The sequence below is a fragment of the Ornithodoros turicata genome, unplaced genomic scaffold (assembly GCF_037126465.1).
Source record: "Ornithodoros turicata isolate Travis unplaced genomic scaffold, ASM3712646v1 Chromosome126, whole genome shotgun sequence".
NCBI lineage: Eukaryota > Metazoa > Arthropoda > Arachnida > Ixodida > Argasidae > Ornithodoros > Ornithodoros turicata.
In genome coordinates, this window is record NW_026999306.1 from 254,071 (window position 1) to 259,174 (window position 5,104).

Consider the following 5,104-nt stretch of genomic DNA (forward strand, 5'->3'; position numbering starts at 1 on the left):
CGGAACGTGTGTCGGATGTGACCCTACGAAATGAAAATGAAGACACGTTAGCGGGGAACAGCACACAGAATGGGGAATCTGAACACAGCGATTCCGAGACAGGCGACTTTCTCTATGATGACTATTTATCCAGTAGTGATGATGATGATGCTGACAACGCAATGAACTGGAATGCTGCCCCTTCGCAAGGAGAAGCAGACCTGCTTTCTGGTCACTTTGAAGCATTCCAACGCATAACTTTGCCATCATCGACCACTACAGTTGGTGAAGCTGTGACCATGATAATGACGTTTGTTGTTTCACACAACCTCTCTTTGACAGCTATGGATGACTTGGTGCGCGTAATCAACTTGCTTTACGGTACAAATGTGGCACTTACTTACGGCAAATGTGCTAACGGGAAGCAAATACCTTTTTAGAAAGCTCTGGAAAACTAAAGTTGAAAAAATTTCAAAGCACTTCTGGTATTGCAAGTGTTGTGGAGCCGTGTTTAAGTTTGCACCAGGCAGCTCAGTTGCCATGTGGTCCACTTCATCGTGTATGAAGCAGCACCAGTTGTCAACAGTCAAAGTGGAGGGGTGCTTTTTCACTATGCTGGATTTTCGAAGCCACATGCATCATCTTATTAGGCTGCAGGGTGATGAACTTTATGCAAACCTTGTCAAGCTGAGGGACAACCAGCAGTCTGGAGGAATTATCACTGACATGACGAATGCCGAACACTAGCCGAAGCTTCGACAGGATGAGAAAATATTATGGAAGGGCCTGACTGTGACGTTCAATACCGATGGAAGTCCAGTTTTTTAATCTTCGAGGAGTTCGATCTGGCCGTTTCAGTTTATCCTGTAGCGGGCCGTGGACAGCAACGAAGATGGCCACGCGCCTGGAGCACCGGCTTCAGTTCCACCGGCGCGGCCATGGAGATAGGTCACCGTCATCGCCTCTCCGTGGCGTACCATCATCGCCGGTCGGGACTCATGTAGAGGAACAACACCTCCTTTACAATCCTAAACAAACTTCCGGGATGTCACCGCTTCAAAAACCCAGTATTAGTGGCTTTGGTTTGGGCCACACTACCCCAACATGCCCCTCTTCCTGTCGAAATTTGTCGAGGAGTTGCAGTCGATGACGGTAGAGTGGACACACAATCAAGAAGTGATCACATCGAGTGTGTACGCAACATGCTGTTGTGTGGACAGTCCTGCACGTGCTGCCGTTAAAACACTGTGCTCTTCAATGGATATTTCGGTTGTCCATGGTGCTTTGCACCAGGTGGTCATGACGGCAGTAAGTATATTTTAGTATGTGCCACTTAATTGTGACCGTGTGTCTAAGCAGAAGCTTGAAGGATTGCACATTGATTGCATTACTTTCATGATTATTTCCTCATTTGCTTTGTTTTAGCCATATCAAACTCTACATATGTAAAAGCTGCAGATGAATAATGAAGCCATCTCGACATCGGACACGTTCCATGCACTCCACGCAGCATCCCAAATGTTGCATTAATCCTGTAAAATGCTGATTCCAAATGAGAAAGTGTTGTTTCACAGCTCTTTGTATGACTGTGGGTGCAATCTTAGTAATTACTAATCTACAATAATATGAAAACAATTCTAAACAGTCATCTGGTAGTAATGAAATTGGTACCAGGCTCAAGGTTATATGGCAGCTGATGCCATGTTATGCCGCCTCTAGTCTTGCTTCAGATTTCGAAAGTTATTGTTACTTAAGCTTATACCCATTGTCCTTGAAATTACTGCGTAGATCTGGTATTCCATTTACACTTCGAATTTGAAGGCACCATTCGCTATGCATACCGGCAAAATGAAGAAGAGAGGACATCAGATCTTGTTGCCGGGGATATGCGTTTAACCCTTGAATGTGACTGTGTTGTGAATGGCATCAAGGGACCAGCACCTGTTATGACCTTGGAGAACTTTGACCTTGTCTGGAGCTTCAGCGTAGAGTACATGCATGCTGTGCTCCTCGGGGTGACCCGACAGATGACAGAGTGCTGGCTTGACAGTACAAACTCAGAGGAGCGGCACTACATAGGTAAGCCTGAAAGGTTTGTTTGTTTTGAAAAGATCTGTATTGCTTTGTAACTAATATTGCTGACACATGAGAAAAGTAATGTTGTCTCCAACAGATGATTGGGCATAATGTACTTCACGTGTGCTGTCCCACGAGAACACTTAATTACCTCTGTAGAAAATCAGGTTCGCGTATTGATAGATGTGGTGATAATGGCTTGCATGTGCCCAAGTTTCATGGTATAGACACCTTCCAAAAGCGTGCTATTGCATTCGTAACAACACAGCAAAATATAAGTGATGATGATGTAGTGGGATTTCATTTGTGAACACAAAATACACGTGGGAGCCTGCATCCGCCACATTGTTGGATGTGCCTTTCTTTGAATCCAGATGATGTTCTTACTCAGTACAGTGCGCTGCATGGTGGAAGTAGAGCTTTAAACTGAAGATACACAATCACACAGAAGACATTTTGTGCCAGTTCTGGGACTTCAACGTTTGAGAAATTCATGTTTATATTGTTCATCCATGTTCACCCATGTTTATAGCCATTCTAAAGAGCTTGTTGTGAAAAAGAGCTGTCTTATGATAGGATAATTCATGTTAAAAAGAAAAAGCAACAAACCTGACTTTCACTGCATTATATTATTTTTATGTTTAGCTTCCCAACTTTCGTTGCCATCATCACCAAATTATTATTATTGTGTCACACTACACAGCAAAAATTATCTTTTGTGAGTCAGAAAAAATTCATTGAACATGATAAGAATTTTTCTATGCGAGAAGGAAGCTGCATGTCACAAAGAGGAGCAGTGCCCTAAATAGCTAGCCTCTCTTTTTTAGTTAATTGTGAGGGGTGGAGCACCTCGTAGTCTATATGCATATGTATATCTTTTTTTCTTCTTGTTTTAGGGTGCCCAGCTACACTGTCCCAGGTTGACCACCGCCTTCGAAGCATAAAGCCACCAGAGTGTGTCACCCGCCTTGCTCGTTCACTTAGAGACAGAAGGTTTTGGAAGGCCAGTGAATGGCGCATGTGGCTACTGTACTATAGCCTGCCTTGCTTACGCGGTATTATTCTGCATGTGTACTGGGCCCACTTCAGAAACCTCGTGGAGGCCGTATACATATTACTGTCATGTGACCTCACTGATGCACTACTTCGTCGTTCTGGTAGATAACATTTCATAACTTTATAGGAGCTTTTACATTAAACACTTGGTCTGGTTGCTCGAGGCACATTTGGGTAGTATAATGCATTGATCCTAATGATTTTTCTTGAAATTTTCATCAAAGCTTCTACTAAAGTTTGTCACACGAATGGCAGGACTGTATGTAAACACTGCAATGACGTTCAACGTCCACATATTGTTACGGCCAGCACAGCGTCGTGATAGCAATGATTTAATGGACAGAATGACAATGCGCGTGACATGAGTCGCTTGAGATGAGTCCTCATTGTCGTCGTGACAATACCCCCCCCCCCCCCCCCGAAATCGTGACCTTCTGGGCACGATGGTCAATGATGGTCTAGTGAGCGAAATATGAAGCGACGCTGTGCTGCCCGCAGTAGTAGCACGGTGCCTCCTTGGTAACGGTGCCGCCTTGATGGATGGTGGCGACGTGGACGACAAGGCACAGGGATAGGAATGACGTTCGGCACCGATGTGGACGATGAGGCGATGGGGACGCTGTGCTGCTCGCTGGAACGTCGGTGGTCCGAGGGCGGGAGCTGAGCCATCATTGGGTGCTTCTGTCACGGGCGTCGGTTCTCAACGGGGCTGCGGGCTTCTGGTCAGGTCGGGTCATCTTTGGTCTCGTAGGGCTGTCGGCAGGTCAGGGCTGTCGGCAGGTCGGGGCTGGGGTGTCGATGGCCATGGCAGCAGCAGGTCGGTCGGGGCGAGCCAGCACCTCCACCAAATGATACGGGCAGCACAGCGTCGTGATAGCAATGATTTAATGGACAGAATGACAATGCGCGTGACATGAGTCGCTTGAGATGAGTCCTCATTGTCGTCGTGACAATACCCCCCCCCCCCCCCCCCCCCGAAATCGTGACCTTCTGGGCACGATGGTCAATGATGGTCTAGTGAGCGAAATATGAAGCGACGCTGTGCTGCCCGCAGTAGTAGCACGGTGCCTCCTTGGTAACGGTGCCGCCTTGATGGATGGTGGCGACGTGGACGACAAGGCACAGGGATAGGAATGACGTTCGGCACCGATGTGGACGATGAGGCGATGGGGACGCTGTGCTGCTCGCTGGAACGTCGGTGGTCCGAGGGCGGGAGCTGAGCCATCATTGGGTGCTTCTGTCACGGGCGTCGGTTCTCAACGGGGCTGCGGGCTTCTGGTCAGGTCGGGTCATCTTTGGTCTCGTAGGGCTGTCGGCAGGTCAGGGCTGTCGGCAGGTCGGGGCTGGGGTGTCGATGGCCATGGCAGCAGCAGGTCGGTCGGGGCGAGCCAGCACCTCCACCAAATGATACGGGCAGCACAGCGTCGTGATAGCAATGATTTAATGGACAGAATGACAATGCGCGTGACATGAGTCGCGTGAGATGAGTCCTCATTGTCGTCGTGACAATATTGCTGCACCTCACGGAAGCCGCAAGACAGCAGGGGCCCCTGTGGGCAAATTCTGCTTTTGTATTTCAATCAGGGAATGGCCGTCTCACGAGGTTGATAACCGCTGCAAGTGGTGTTCCATCACAGGTTGTGGAGCGTGTGGTGATGGCTCAGGAAGTGCAGGAACTGCTGAAGTCGACTGTGCTCTCCGATGCTGTGTAACGTGTTTGTACTGCCATGATGGGCAATGTGCATATCAAAAGTGCTGTTTGCTTGGATGGTGTGTGGCTCCTAGGCAACCCCAAACCAGCAGTTGCTTTAACACATGAAGAGCTGCAAGGCATATCATCACTGTGCGGTGTAGATTGCAACACAGTGCTGGAGTATGTGAGATTTACTTCTGGGAAGAACATGTACCACAGCACTATGTACCTGAGACCAACGAAAGCAAACTCGACAGCTATCAAGACTCGATCCGAGGACATTCTGATTATTCAAAGAAT

General features: G+C 47.9%; 1 long non-coding RNA gene across 1 annotated transcript; it reads left to right on the forward strand.

Annotated features, from left to right (window-relative positions):
* The first annotated feature begins 923 nt into the window (after positions 1-923).
* On the forward strand, positions 924-3,262 carry LOC135372049 (uncharacterized). Its single transcript, XR_010415801.1, has 3 exons — positions 924-1,287; positions 1,768-2,058; positions 2,952-3,262. It is a non-coding gene; the product is annotated as an uncharacterized LOC135372049 (long non-coding RNA).
* Positions 3,263-5,104: the final 1,842 nt, after the last annotated feature.